Source organism: Sciurus carolinensis, chromosome 2, assembly GCF_902686445.1.
Source record: "Sciurus carolinensis chromosome 2, mSciCar1.2, whole genome shotgun sequence".
Classification (NCBI taxonomy): Eukaryota; Metazoa; Chordata; class Mammalia; order Rodentia; family Sciuridae; genus Sciurus; species Sciurus carolinensis.
In genome coordinates, this window is record NC_062214.1 from 173,678,758 (window position 1) to 173,695,595 (window position 16,838).

The following is a 16,838-nucleotide window of genomic DNA, read 5'->3' on the forward strand; positions in this document are numbered from 1 at the left end:
TTTCTATTTCTCCCCCTACCCATCTCCTCCTTCTCCCTTCCTCCATCCCATGCTGGCGGCCCAGTTTCTGACCCCTCCCAGGGTACAGCAGGACAGGGAGCTGTGGTGAGGGCTAGGAATAGTCTCCCGGCCTTCGACCCCAGGGTTCTGAGGTGGCCATGGGGCCCCTGGCTTGGCACACATTTAAAACAGGTTCTGTCTTTCATGGGCTCTTCTGCGGGCTCTGCTGAGGTTTCTGTTTCCAGGGCCCCTCTGCTGCATGGCCTTCCATGTGGGCAGCCCCTGCAGACCCTCTCACCCCTAGCTTCTCCCCAGCATCCTCTAGGTGGCCCTGTTGGACTGAACCCAGGACAGACCACAGCAGCCCACACTGGCCTCAGGAAGCACTTGGCCTCTCTTGCCTGGAGACACTCGGGTACCATCACTTCTTCAGCATCCCTGTGGGAGCCGCCTCCTCACATGGCTTGAGGGGCAGGAGGCAGCAGCCCCTCCCTGCTGCCTGGTGAAGGTGGGGACTTGGGGCTCTTTCCAAGGACATTGCTGGGCAAAGCCTTCCCCACCTCTCCGTGCTCAGAGAGCCCTGTTCACATGCTCAAGCTGGACGAGGACCCAATCGTCTTGGAACTGGCGTAGTCCGTACCTGGTGATTTGGCTTCACATCTATTGAGCCTGAAGTCTCAGTCAAAACTTTCATTTTAATATCCGGACTCATTATTTTCTGAGTTAAAGGGCAGATAATGATTATAAAGATCCATGGGCTCATATTATTTAATCACAAAAAAGAAATTCTGAGGTCTGTGAAATTCTGTAGCTCAGAGGAAGAGCCCTTGCCTAGCGTGTGAGACCCTGGGTTCCATCCCCAGCATGGCAAAATAAATAAATAAATAAGTAGAAATTGTGCATAATTACAGCGGACGGTGTGGCTCCCCCAGGAACTCAAGGGCAGACTCTAACTCGCATTGGGTGCTTGGCATCTGCTGGGGTCTCGTGAGGTGGGTAGTATAACTTTACGTCCCATTCTATTAATTAGGAAACGGGCGTGGCTGAGAGATTTGTCTGACAGCTAGCACCACTGGATCAACTCAACCAACACTTACTGAGTTTCTTTCAGGCTGGTTGGCAGATGTGGACCCAAAGAGATTCCCTGCCTTCAAGGAGGGTGTAGTCTCCAGAGGCGCAGACAGATCCACATGGGAAGTGCTAGCCCAGGGCAGGTCTAGGGCAACGGCAGGAGACTGCCACCTGGGTCAGGTGACCCTGGAGCTTGTGCAGCTTTCCTTCCGAGGGAAAACAAAACCTCACTTCCACTGGGTGAGCATCATGGTTTGGGGATCATCTTATCATTTTTTTTAACTTTCCTTGTTTTTTGATTGGTGCATGATAGTTGCACATGATGGTGGGATTTGTTGTTACATATTTGCACTTGCACACAGGATAATATAATTTGGTCAGTATCACTTCCCAGCACTTTCCCCTCAATAGAGGAAAGGGACCTCTGCTATTGATCTCCCTTCGATTTTCATGAGATTCCCCACTCCATGATCTTCTGAGTTTGACTTACTTCACTTAACCTGATGGCCTCTAGTTCCGTACCTTTTCCTGCAAATGACATAATTTCATATTTTTCTTTATGGTGGAATAAAACTGTTGTGCATATGTATCATATTTTCTCATCTTATTTTTCTCCCTGAGGGGTAACTGCCCCGCCCCCCCGCACCAAGGGCAGCTCTTCTGTCAACGTTTTCATATTTTGGCAGCAGTCCTGGTCTCCCCCAGCCCAACAACGAATGAACCATTCTTCTCCGCCATTTCACAGTTGCTCCTTTCAGGTGACCAGAGGCTGTCCCCTCGGTGGTAGCCTTTTCTCACTGGCTGTCTTTCCTGAGAGAGGAAATCCTGACGAACCGGCCGCAGGCCTCATCAGAAGTAAGCTCCCACAGCTCCCCAGCCTCCCAGTCCTTCCAGCCCTATTTACGATGGTATTTATAGCCCAAATGGGAAGGCTATGATTATTCTCCTTCTCTGCCTCTCACTGCTTGAAATAAAGCCTCAGTCCACCCTTCTATTAACCCAGATTTGCATACTGCTGCCTGGGAAGAAACCTCCTCAGGGTTTTGGGATCTGAGCTTCTGAACACTCTGACTTGATACAGGGTTTCTAAAAAAGCACATTCCCTTTGAAGGTGTAGAGAAACCAGCAGGCGCTTCCCTCAAATGCATTCCCTTCTAGTAGCAGAGACCCTCGCATTTCCAAAGCAGCCTCCAGCCCAGGCTCCAGAGAGTTCCCTACTCTCCTTAGAAAGGGAGGGGAATGGAGAGAAGGAAGTCCAAGGTCATCACTTCTGGATCCTATGTGATAGGCACAGGGGCGGCAGACTTCAGCTGCCCAGGTCTGGTCAGGAAGGCCAGACCCTTGTGGACCCCAGGCAGGTGGAGGCATGGGCAGCTGCTGTAGTGGGCTCCACGGCTGACTGGGCTCCCCACCAACGAGCAGAGGACCCGGGTGGGCCCCCTGTACTCCATGTCCCTGCCCTTGCCACATGTTGGAAATGAGGACTTGCAAAACAGGGGTTCACTTTCATCATACTGATAGATAATCAGTGGGACTTACCAAATTACTTACAAAAAGATGAGAGCTGTTTGCAAGGATAACACGTAAGTGTGGATTGCATTTGCAGCCAGTTTCTACTCGCTAGGAGACTTAGATAGCCGTGTAGCCACGCAGGGGCAGCTAAACTGTGCCAAGTATTCCTGTTATCTTTGTACGTTTTATTTCAAAATTTACATGAAAAATATTTGTCAAAAAAACACACCTTTTTTTTTTTTTTTGGTACTGGGGATTGAACTCAGGGGTGCTTAACCACTGAGCCACATCCCCAGCCCTTTTTAATATTTTATTTAGAGACAGGGTCTCACTGAGTTGCTTAGGGCCTTGCTAAGTTGCTGAGGCTGACTTTGAACTCAGAATCTTCCTGCCACAGCCTCCCAAGCCTCTGGGATTATAGGTGTGCACCACCATGCCTAGTCATATCCAAAATACTCAACCATAAGGAAGCAAACAACCCAATTTTAAAGGTGGGCAAAAGATCTAAACAGACACTTCATTAAAGAAGAAATGCTGATGGCAAATATGCATTTAAAAATATGCTCAACATCATGTAAAATGAGGGAATTATAAATTAAAGTGAGTGATCACTACCTACCTAATAGAGGGGCTAAAATCCAGAACACAGATAAGGTAGGATAGAAAAGAAAGAAAAGATAGGCTAATAAAAGAAGGCAAAACCCAGAAAAGGGGCCTAGAGATTTCATCTGAAAGCCGTCCTGGAGCTCTCTCCTGGCCAGTTCTCCCTCCCAGGCCTATCACTCCCAAATTTCTGGGAAATCTACAAATCTTCATTCACGGTCTTTAAGCTACAGGAAATTCACCCACTGATGGAAATTGTTGTGTGCACTGTTAATTTTAGCCCACTAATACATGTAGTTTTTAAGAAGAGATTGAGCGAGGGGAGACCCCAAACCTGTAACATGGGGAACTTGCCCAGAAACCCATGGCGTAGGGTCCTTTCCCAACATTATCCAAAGGAAAAGATGCCAACTAAGTATCCTGAGAGCCACCAGACCGCTGTAACCCATCTGGGGGGGCTGATGTTACCCCCAAATACCTTCCCATGTACACCCCACTAAGTTTCCTTTGAAAGAAGAGCCCCGAACCCCCACAGTGCAATTTTTAAATAAGAACTCCCCACTTCTCTGGTAGCAATTTGTGTCTGAGTCTACTTGTGCTGCTACTGCAAAAAAGTCATAGAATGGGCAATTTATCAAACATAAATTTATTTCTCTCAGTTCTGGAGAACGGGCATCTACAATAAGCTGTGGGCAGGTTCAGTGTCTGGTGAGGGTCTGGCTGCTTCTTCCAATATGGCACCTTATTGTTGCATCTGCTAAGGGGGTAGGGACAGGAGGGACCAGAAGGGGTGAACTACCCCATCAAACCTTTTATAATGGCACCTTATCCCTTCTTGGGGGCAACGTCCTCATGACAATCACCTCCTCAAGTCCACCCCTTTTTCTACCGTTGCACTCAAGATTCCGTTTCAACATGAATTTGGAAGGGGATGTAACATTCATCCATAGCAGTAGACATTCCAGCCCATTCCATCCCTCCACTCCTTAAAAGGTAACTTATTTATAATTGGTGTGCATGCTTCCTTATTTTTCCCCTAATTTTCTACAGATATTTCTAGAAGTACATATGGACGTAGTATCACAGGTTTAGAGCAAATAAAGACAAAATCATGTTTTACACATCAGTCTGAATTCAATATTTCACTTACATTATGGACGTCCTTCTCTACATGGAGATCTAATGCTTTCTTGAAAATCATGGCTGCTATCATCCCTGCATACTAACAGTGGTCCACAGGCAGGGTTTGATTTCTAAGAAACAGTCACAGGATCCAAATGGACAATACTTTACAAACCTGTTTATTGAAGTTGAAGCATCTGTTTAATGCAGCTTCAGCATTAATATAGGACAGGAAGGCGTCTGTAGAAGTCACCAGTGGCTCACCCTCTGCAAGGACCACACCTGACACACTTTTTCTCTGGATCATAGACATGTTGCGGAACACCCTGGAACTACGAATCTCCAAATGAAGCTCCCACCTGGGCTCCCTGCAGACACATTGCTTCCTGCATTGCTAGACCCACCAGTGGAGACCTCCCCTCAAACCAGGTGTAAATTATCAATCTCATCGTTATCAATAAACAATGCTGAGCAAAGTGAAAATAAAAATAAACACTACTGACGAGATAGTACAAACCACCCTGCAACCACTGGGACCCATGGTTACAAATCAACAGTACTGATCAGTACGTTCCATGTCTTGAACAGGGGCCAGGACTGCCCAGGGAGAGCTCTCATTTCAGATGTCAGGCCTGCTGGAATGAACCCTCACAGAAACCACGGGATGCATGAACCATCCTTCATCCAACTAGTCCCGGACAGGCGGATGGGTTCTCCAAAGAAACAGAACCAAGAAGAACTCTGTGTGTCCATATATAAATGAACACATAAGTCCATCTATGTGGCTATGGAGACTGAGAAGTTCCACCATCTGCCATCTGAAAGCAGATGACCCAGAGAAGATGGTGGTGTAATCAGCCCCAAGTCCAAAGGCTGAGAACTAGAGCCAGTGTTGTGAACCCCAGGCCAAGAGAAGAAGATGAGATGTTCCAGCTCAATCAGTGGGGCAGGGGAGGAAAGGGGTAAATGCCCGCTTCCTCCACCATTAGCTTCCAGGCCCACAACAGGCTGGATGATGGCCACCCACCTTGGGAGGTACCACCTTACTGAGGGCACTCATTCAGATACTGATCTCGCTTTCTCTGCTCATGCTTATGGTGTCTGCAGGTGCAGAACTGAGGCCAGCAAGTTCATGAACCTGTGTGTACAGCAGAAAGACCCCATGAGGAATTGCATCATTTTTCTTTTTTACAGACTGCATTTTGATTCATTGAACACAAATGGAGTACGACTTTTCTTGTCTATGGTTGTACACGATGTAGATTCACACCATTCGTGTAATCATACATGTACATAGGGTAATAATGTCTGTCTCAGTTCACTCTTTCCTTCCCCTACCCCCTCCCGCCCCATTTCCCTCTACACAATCCAAAGTTTCTCCATTCTTCTCTTATCCCCCCACCACTCCCCCATTATGTATCATCATCCACTTATCAGAGGAAAATTCAGCCTTTATCTTTTAGGTATTGGCTTATTTCACTTAGCATGACATTCTTCAACTCATCCATTTACCTGCAAATGCCATAATTATTCTTCTTTATGGCTGAGTAATATTCCATTGTGTATATATACCACAGTTTCTTTATCCATTCATCAATTGAAGGGTATCTAGGTTGATACCACAGTCTAGCTATTGTGACTTGAGCAGCTATTAAACACTGATGTGGCTGCGTTACTGTAGTATGCTGACTTTAAGTCTTTTGGGTATAGGCCGAGGAGTGGGATAGCTGGGTCAAAAGGTGGGTCCATTCCAAGTTTTCTGAGAATATCCATACTGCTTTCCAGGGCGGCTGCACCACCAATTTGCAACTCCACCAGCCATGTATGAGTGTACTTTTTCCCCCACATCCACGCCAACATTTATTATTGGTTGTGTTCTTGATAATCGCCATTCTAATTAGAGTTAAATGAACTCTTAGGGTGGTTTTGATTTGCATTTCTCTAATTACTAGAGATGATGAGCACTTTTCATATATTTATTGATCACCTCTATATCTTCTTCTGTAAAGTGTCTGTCCAGTTTCTTGGCCCATTTATTGATTGGGTTCTTTGTATTTTTGGTGTAAAGTTTTGTAAGTTTATAAATTTTGGAGATTAGCGCTCTATCTGAAATGCCTGTGGAAAAGATTTTCTTCCACTCTATAGGCTTTCTTTTCACATTATTGATTGTATCCTTTGCTGAAAAAAGCTTTTTAGTTTGAATCCATCCCATTTATGTGCTTTGGGAGTCTTGTTAAGGAGTCTGGTCCTAAGCCAACATGATGAAGATTCAGGCCTACTTTGTCTTCTATTTGGTTCAGGGTCTCTGGTCTAATTCCTAAGTCCTTTATCTATTTTGAGTTGAGTTTTGTGCAGGGTGAGAGATAGAGGTTTAATTTCATTTTACTGCATATTTTACTGCATATGGATTTCCAGTTTTGCCAGCACCATTTGTTGAAGAGGCTCTCTTTTTTCCATTATACAGTTTTGGCTCTTTTGTCTAGTATGAGGTGACTGTATTTACGTGGGTTTGTCTCTGTGTCTTCTGTTCTGTACCATTGGTCTGTCTGTCTATTTTGGTGCCAATACCATGCTGTATTTGTTACTATCGCTCTGTAGTATAGTTTAAGGTCTGGTATTGTGATACCTCCTGCTTCACTTTTTCTGCTCAGGATTGTTTTGGCATTCAAAGTCTCTTATTTTTCTGGATGAAGTTCATGATTTCTTTCTCTATTTCTATGAGGAATGTCATTGGGATTTTAACTGGAATTGCATTGAATTTGTATAGCAACTTTGGTAGAATGGCCATTTGGACAATATTAATTCTGCCTATCCAAGAACATGGTAGATCTTTCCATCTTCTAAGGTTTTCTTCAATTTCTTTTTAGTATTCTGTAGTTTTCATTGTAGAGATCTTTCATCTCTTTTGTTAGATTGATTCCCAAGTATTTTATTTTTTTTGAGGCTATTGTGAGTGGAGTGGTTTTCCTAATTTCTCTTTCAGAGGATTCATCACTTATGAATAGAAATGCATTAGATTTATGCATGTTGATGCTACTTTGATGAATTCATTTATGAGTTCTAGAAGTTTTCTAGTGGAGTTTTTTGGATCCTCTAAATATAGAATCATGTCATCAGCAAACAGTAACAACTTGATGTTGTTTTCCTACTCATATCTCTTTAATTTCTTTGGCCTGTCTAATTGCTCTGGCTAGTATTTCAAGCATGATGTGGAACAGAGTGGTGAAAGAGGGCTTCCCTGTCTTTTTCCAGTTTTTAGAGGCAATGCTTTCAGTTTTTCTCCACTAGGGATGATGTTGGCCATGGGCTTAGCATAGCCTTTATAATGTTGAGGTATGTTCCTATTATACCTTTTTTTCTAGTGTTTTGAGCATTAATGGGTGCTATATTTCATCAAACGCTTTTTCTTTATCTATTGAAATAATCATGATTTTTAACATTAAGTCTATTGATGTGATGAATTACATTTATTGATTTCCAGATGTTGAACCAAACTTGCATGCCCGGGAAGAACCCCACTTGATTGTGGTGCACTATCTTTTTAATATGATTTAAATGCAATTTAAATGTATGCAATTTGACAGAATTTTGTTAAGGATTTTTGTGTCTATGTTCATCAGAGATATTGGTCTAAAGTTTTCTTTCCTTGATGCGTCTTTGTCTGTTTTTGGTATCAGGGTGATACTACCTTCATAAAATGAGTTTGGAAGAGTTCCATCTTCTATTTCATGGAATACTTTGAGGAGTATTGGTATAAGTTCTTTTTTGAAGGTCTTGTAGAACGCAGCTGAGAATCCATCTGGTCCTGGGCTTTTCTTGGTTGGTAGGCTTTTGATGGCTTCTTCTATTTCATTGCTAGAAATTGATCCATTTAAATTGTGTAAATTGTGTATGTCCTCCTGATTCAGTTTGGGAGAATAATATGTCTCTAAAAACTTGCTGATGGGGAGATAGCTCAGTCAGTAGAGTGCTTGCCTTGCAAGCACAAGGCCCTGGGTTAGAACCCCAGCACCACAAATAAATAAATAAATAAATAAATAAAAACTTGTTGATGTCTTCAAGATTTTCTATTTTGTTGTAGTATAGATTTTCAAAGTAGCTTCTAATTATGTTATGTATTTCAATGATATTTCCTTTTCCATCACAAATTTTAGTAATTTGAGTTTTCTCTCTCCTCTTCATTAGTGTGGCTAAGGGTTTATCTATCTTGTTTACTTTTTCAAAGAACCAACTTTTTGTTTTGTCAACTTTTTGAATTGTTTCTTTTCTTTCAATTTCTTGATTTCAGCTTTGATTTTAATTATTTCCTGTCTTCTACTACTTTTGGTGTTGTTCTGTTCTTTTTCTGGGGCTTTGTGATGTAACGTTAGGTAATTTAGTTGTTGACTTTTTATTCTTTTCTTGAATGTGCTCCATGCAATGAATTTCCCTCTTTGTACTGCTTTCATTGTGTCCCAGAGATTTTGATATGTTGTATCATCATTCTCATTTACCTCTAAGAAGTTTTTTTTATCTCCTCCCTGATGTCTTCTGTTATGCATGCTTCATTCAATAGCATATTATTTAGTCTCCAGGTTTTGGAGTAGTTTCTGTTTTTTATTTTATTGATTTCTAATTTCATTCCATTATGATCTGATAGAATACAAGGTAATATCTCTATTTTTTTTTTCTTTTTTGGTATTTACTAAGGGCTGCTTTGTGACATAACATGGTCTATTTTAGAGTAGGATTCATGTGCTACTGAGAAAAAAGTGTATTTCGCTCATTGATGGATGGAATATTCTATATATGTCTGTTGAAGTCTAAGTTGTTGATTGTGTTATTGAGTTCTATGGTTTCTTGGTTCAGTTTTGGAAGATTTATCCAGTGGTGAGAGCAGTGTGTTAAAGTCACCCAGAATTATTGTGTTGTAGTCTATTTGGTTCCTGGAATTGAGAAGGATTTGCTTGACATACATGGATGCGCCATTGTTTGGGGCATAAATATTTATGATCTTTATGTCTTGCTGATTTATGTTTCCCTTAAGCAGCATGAAATGTCCTTCTTTATCCCTTCTGACTAACTTTGGCTTGAAGTCCATTTTATCTAAAATAAGGATGGAAACTTCTGCTTTTTTTTTTTTTTTTTTTTACTGAGTCTGTGTGTGTGGTATGTTTTTTCCCATCCTTTCACCTTTAGTCTGTGGACATCTTTTTCTATGAGATGAGTCTCTTGAAGGCAGTATATTATTGGGTCTTTTTTTTTAATCCAATCTGACAGTCTATGTCTTTTGATTGATAAGTTTAGGTCATTAACATTCAGGGTTTTTATTGAGATATAATTTGTATTCCCAGACATTTTGGTTTATGTTTGGGTTTTTAACTTGACTTGGATTTTCCTTTGATTGACTTTACCTTTAGGGTAGTTCCTACCTTTGTTGACTTTGTTGTTTTTCATCTCCTCCTTATGGAATATTTTGCTGAGAATGTTCTGTACCAGAATTCTTTTAACTTTTGTTTATCATGGAAGGATTTTATTTTGTCTTCAAATCTGAAGGTTAGTTTTGCTGGGTATAGGATTCTTGGTTGGCAACCATGTTTTTTCAGAGCTTGAAATATGTTTTTCCAGGCTATTCTAGCTTTTAGGGTCTGGGTAAGAAATCTGCTGCTCTCCATAGTGGTTTCCCCCTATATGTAATCTGATATTTTTCTCTCATAGCCTTCAAAATTCTATCTTTATTTTGTATGTTAGGCATTTTCATTATAATATGCCTTGGTGTGGATCTGTTGTGATTTTGTGCATTTGGTGTTTGTAAGCCTCTTGTATTTGATTTTCCATTTCATTCTTCAGGTTTGGGAAATTTCCTGCTATTATTTCATTGAATAGGTTGTTCATTCCTTTGTTTTGTATCTCTGTGTCTTCCTCAATCCCGATAATTCTTATATTTGGTCTTTTCATATTATCCCATAGTTCTTGGAGTTTCCATTCATGATTTCTTACCATCTTCTCTGTTTGGTCAACTTTATTTTCAAGACTAAATATTTTGTCATCGTCTGAGGTTCTGTATTCCAAGTGATCTAGTCTGTTGGTGATGTTTTCTATTGATTTTTAAATTTGGTTTATTTTTTTCCTTTATTTCAAGGATTTCTGATTTTGTTTTTCAGAATCTCTATCCCTTTGTTGAAATGATCTTTTGCTTCCTGAAGTTGCTCTTTTAACTGTTTATTGGAGTGATCGTTCATTGCCTGCATTTGCTCTCTTATCTCATCCTTTGCTTCATGGATCGTTTTAATTATGTACATTCTGAACTCCTTTTCTGACATTTCTTCTACTATGCTGTCCTTGGATTCTATTAATATAGAATCTTAGCTTGTTTGGAACACTTTCTTCCTTTGTTTTTTCATGTTGTTCATGTATCTTCCTCTCTAGCAGTGCGGATCTGGGGTATTACAGTTTCCCCCCTATTGACTTATAGTGACCCTGCCGGTTTCCAAAACTACTTCTTTAAGGAAGAGATCAATAATAGTAGCACCTGGTACAATGTGTAGCACTAAAGCAAGTAGCCCCTATGAAGACATTAACAGTATTGTCATAATAAGCAAAGAGGATAAGTTCGATTATTATCTACAATATAACCAATAGATTTGCAATGAAGTCTATAGTTTCTAATGGTGGACAAAGAGGATGGGAGGGGTGTAGAATGTAACTGTTAATGGGATAAGAAAAGAATATATAGGGGAAATCCAAGATGGCGGACTAGAGGGAGGCTACGTTCCTTGTCGCTCCATAACTCCGGTTTCGAGCAGAGGATATCTGTTTCTTGGTGAGGCAGTTTTTGTTGCTTATCGATCCCCTGCTGTTTACCCCATTTGTCTACTGTGATCACCTGCAGTCTGCCAGCATATCAACGTCCCCTTTTTTTTTTTTTTTTTTTTTTGCGGTGCTGGGGTCGACGCCTTTTTTGAGTGCAGATTGCTCACCGTCAGGCGCATATCACCGGCCATTTGCCTGCCTCTCGCCTGTCCATTGCCTGCTTACACCTATCCGTCACCCAACGTACGAGGTTCACCTCCCAATCATCTGACAAGAGTCAGCAAACTGACCGCCAACCACCAGTGGAGTACCAGTTGCCTGCTGCTGCCTGGAAGTTCACTGTTACAGTACCTGCAGGTTTGATTACACGTGGCTGCCGCCATTTTGAGACAACAGCCAGGCCCCATAGGACCCCTGGCCGGACTGACTGAGCCCCGTCTCCAGGATCCCTCAGCCCGACTGATTACTCCCTGCCTCTGGGGCCCTCACATCGACTGACTGCTCCCTGCCACCAGGACCCCCAGACCAAATGACTGCACCCTATCACTGGGACCCCAGACCGACTGATTGCACCTGGCCTCCAGGATCCCACAACCACACCAAACACACCCAACTTCCAGGACCCCTGCCTGACCAACCGCACCCCGCCTCCAGGACCTCCAGCTGACCATGTCCACACCCTGAGCTGCAGCTCCCCATTTGCCAACACATTTGGAAGCCAGAGTGGCCATCTTGGATAATTCTGGAAGCCAGAGCTCCCATCTTTAGGTGGGGCAAATCCCATCCTGCGAGGCCTGCTGGAGACTTGAAGCTCATTGTCAGGTACCTCTCAAGCATCAGGCTACTGAAGACTGGGAGGTTTCATTACTATATGACTTTTATACTGTAGATTTTCTTTTTTCTCCTTATTGAAAAAATTTAAGTTTTTATTTCTTTACTTTTCATGCTCTCTTTTCCTTTTGTTTACCTGTTCCCTCAGAGTCTCTTTCTCCCTTTTTTGCATGCTAACATCCAATTTCTTTTCATTACACTCTCACCCTTTCTATTATCTAGAACTTCTATATATTCTTTTCTTATCCCATTAACAGCTACATCCTACATCCCTCTGCATCCTCTTTGTCCTCCATTAGAAACTGCAGACCTTATTGCAAATCTGTTTGTTTTACTGAAGATAATATTTGAACTCATTCTGTTTATTATGACAATTTTGTTATTGTCCTCATAGGGGCTATTTGGTCTAGGATTGCATAGTGTCTGAATTGGGCACTGCCAATATTGATCTCCCCTTAAAGAAAGGGTTTTGGAAACCTATAGGGCCACTATAAGCCTATAGGGGAAAATCAGCAATACCCCAGATCTGCACTGCTAGAGGGGAAGATACATGAACAACATGAAAAAACATGGGAAGAAAATGATCCAAGCAAATCTAGATTCTATCTTAATAGAATCCAATGACAGTATGTTAGAAGAAATGTCAGAAAAGGACTTCAGATTATACATGATTAAGATGATTCACGAAGCAAAGGATGAGATAAGAGAGCAAATGCAGGCAATAAATGATAATATCAATAAGTTGAAAGAGCAAGCGCAGGAAGCAAAAGATCATTTCAACAAAGAGATAGAGATTCTCAAAAAAACAAAACAAAACAAAACAAAACAAAAAAAACCAAATGGAAATCCTTGAAATGAAGGAAACAATAAACCAAATAAAAAAACTCAATGGAAAGCATCACCAGAAGACTAGACCACTTGGAAGACAGAACCTCAGACAATGATGACAAAATATTTAATCTTGAAAATAAAGTTGCCCAAACAGAGAAGATGGTAAGAAATCATGAACAGAATCTCCAAGAACTATGAGACATCATGAAAAGATCAAATGTAAGAATTATTGGAATTGAGGAAGGCACAGAGATACAAACCAAAGGAATGAACAACCTATTCAGTGAAATAATATCAGAAAATTTCCCAAACCTGAAGAATGAAATGGAAAATCAAATACAAGAGGCTTACAGAACACCAAATGCACAAAATCACAACAGATCCACACCAAGGCACATTATAATGAAAATGCCTAACATTCAAAATAAAGATAGGATTTTGAAGGCTGTGAGAGAAAAGCATCAGATTACATATAGGGGGAGACCAATATGGATAGCAGTCGACTTCTCAACCCAGACTCTAAAAGCTAGAAGGACCTGGAACAACATATTTCAAGCTCTGAAAGAACATGGTTGCCAACCAAGAATCCTATACACAGCAAAACTAATCTTCAGATTTGAAGATGAAATAAAATCCTTCCATGATAAACAAAAGTTAAAAGAATTTACAAATAGAAAGCCTGCGCTACAGAATGTTCTCAACAAAATATTCCATGAGGAGGAAATGAAAAACAACAATGGAGGTCAGCAAAGGGAGGAACTACCTTAGAGAAAAACCACTCAAAGGAGAAACCAAGTCAACTTAAAAACCAAAAATAAGTCAAATGACTGGGAATACAAATCATATCTCAATAATAACCCTGAACATTAATGGCCTAAACTCATCAATCAAAAGACATAGACTGGCAGAATGGATTAAAAAGAAAGACCCTACAATATGCTGCCTGCAAGAGACTCATCTCATAGAAAAAGACATCTGCAGACTAAAGGTGAAAGGATTGAAAAAACCTACCATGCACATGGACTCAGTAAAAAAGCAGGGACTTCCATCCTTATATCAGATAAAGTGGGCTTCAAACCAAAGTTAGTCAGAAGGGATAAAGAAGGACATTACATACTGCTTAAGGGAACCATAAATCAGGCAGACATAATGATAGTAAATATTTATGCCCCAAACAATGGTGCATCCATGTACATCAAACAAATCCTTCTCAATTTCAGGAATCACATAGACCACAACACAATAATTCTGGGTGACTTTAATGCAGTGCTGTCACCACTAGATAGATCTTCCAAACAAAAACCAATCAAAGAAACCATAGAACTCAATAACACAATCAATAACCTAGACTTAATAGACATATATAGAATATTCCATCCATCAACGAGCAGATTCACTTTCTTCTCAGCAGCACATGGAACCTTCTCGAAAATGGACCATATGTTATGCCACAAAGCAGCCCTTAGGAAATGCAAAAAAATAGAAATACTGCCTTGTGTTCTATCAGATCATAATGGACTGAGAGTAGAAATCAATGACAAAATAAAAAACAGAAATTACTCCAACACCTGGAGACTAAATAATATGCTATTGAATGAAACATGGATAATAGAAAACATCAGGGAGGAGATAAAAAAATTCTTAGAGGACAATGAGAATGACGATACAACATATCAAAATCTCTGGGACACTATGAAAGTGGTACTAAGAGGAAAATTCATTGCATGGAGCGCTTTCTAGAAAAGAATGAAAAGTCAACAACTAAATGACCTAACATTACAGTTCAAAGCCCTAGAAAAAGAAGAACAGAATAACAGCAAAAGTAGTAGAAGACAGGAAATAATTAAAATCAGAGCTGAAATCAATGAAATTGAAATAAAAGAAACAATTTAAAAAATTGACAAAACAAAAAGTTGGTTCTTTCAAAAAGTAAACAAAATAGAAAAACCCTTAGCCACACTAACAAAGAGAAGGAGAGAGAAAACTCAAATTACTAAAATTCATGATGAAAAAGGAAATATCATGACAGACACCACTGAGATATATAACATAATGAGAAGCTACTTTGAAAATCTGTATTCCAACAAAATAGAAACTACTGAAGACATTGACAAATTTCTAGAGACATATGCTCCTCCCAAACTGAACCAGGAGGACATACACAATTTAAACAGATCAATATCAAGCAATGAAATAGAAGAAGCCATTAAAAACCTACCGTCCAAGAAAAGCCCAGAACCAGACAGATTCTCAGCCGAGTTCTACAAAACCTTCAAAGAAGAACTCATTCCAATACTTCTCAAAGTATTCCAGGAAATAGAAAAGGAGGGTACCCTACCAAACTCATTCTATGAAGCTAATATCACCCTCATACCCAAACCAGGAAAAGACACATCAAGGAAAGAAAATTTTAGACCAATATCCTTGATGAATATAGATGCAAAATCCTTAACAAAATATTGGCAAACCGTATCCAAAAACATATTAAGAAAATTGTGCACCACGACCAAGTGGGGTTCATCCCTGGAATGCAAGGATGGTTTAACATCCGTAAATCAATAAATGTAATCCATCATGTCAATAGACTTAAGGATAAGAATCATATGGTTATTTCAATTGATGCAGAAAAAGCATTTGACAAAATACAACACCCCTTCATGCTCAAAACACTAGAAAAAATAGGGATAGTAGGAACATACCTGAACATTGTAAAGGCTATTTATGCTAAGCCCATGGCCAACATCATTCTTAATGGAGAAAAACTGAATCCATTCCCTTTAATAATGGGAACAAGACAGGGATGTTCTCTTTCACCACTTCTATTCAACATTGTCCTCAAAACTCTAGCTAGAGCAATTAGGCAGACTAAAGAAATTAAAGGGATATGAATAGGAAAAGAGGAACTTAAGCTGTCACTATTTGCTGATGACATGATTCTATATTTAGAGCATCCAAAAAACTCCTCCAGAAAACTTCTAGACCTCATCAATGAATTCAGCAAAATAGCAGGCTATAAAATCAACACACATAAATCTAAAGCATTTTTATACACAAGCGACAAAACAACTGAAAGGGAAATGAGGAAAACAACTCCATTTGCAATAGCCTCAAAAAAAAATATTTGGGAATTAATCTAACCAAAGAGGTAAAAGATCTCTACAATGAAAACTTCAAAACATTGAAGACAGAAATTGAGGAAGACCTTAGAAGATGGAAATATCTCCCATGTTCTTGGATAGGCAGAATTAATATTGTCAAAATGGCCATACTACCAAAACTGCTATACAGATTCAATGCAATTCCAATTAAAATCCCAATGATGTACCTTACAGAAATAGAGCAAGCAATCATGAAATTCATCTGGAAGAATAAGAAACCCAGAATAGCTAAAGCAATCCCTAGCAGGAAGAATGAAACAGGGGGTATCGCAATACCAGAACTTCAACTATACTACAAAGCAATAGTAACAAAAACGGCATGGTATTGGCACCAAAATAGACAGGAAGATCAATGGTACAGAATAGAGGACACGGACATAAACCCAAATAAATACAATTTCCTCATACTAGACAAAGGTGCCAATAATATGCAATGGAGAAAAGATAGCCTCTTCAACAAATGGTGCTGGGAAAACTGGAAATCCATATGCAACAGAATGAATCTAAACCCCTATCTCTCACCCTGCACAAAAATCAACTTACAATGGATCAAGGATCTTGAAATCAGACCAGAGACCCTGCATCTTATAGAAGAAAAAGTAGGTCCAAATCTTCAACTTGTTGGCTTAGGATCAGACTTCCTTAACAGGACTCCCATAGCACAAGAAATAAAAGCAAGAATCAACAACTGGGATAGATTCAAACTAAATAGCTTTCTCTCAGCAAAGGAAACTATCAGCAATGCAAATAGAGAACCTACAGAGTGGGAGAAAATCTTTGCCACTCATACTTCAGATAGAGCACTAATTTCCAGAATATATAAAGAACTCAAAAAACTCTACATGAAGAATACAAATAACCCAATCAACAAATGGGCTAAGGATATGAACAGGCACTTCACAGAAGATCTACAAGCAA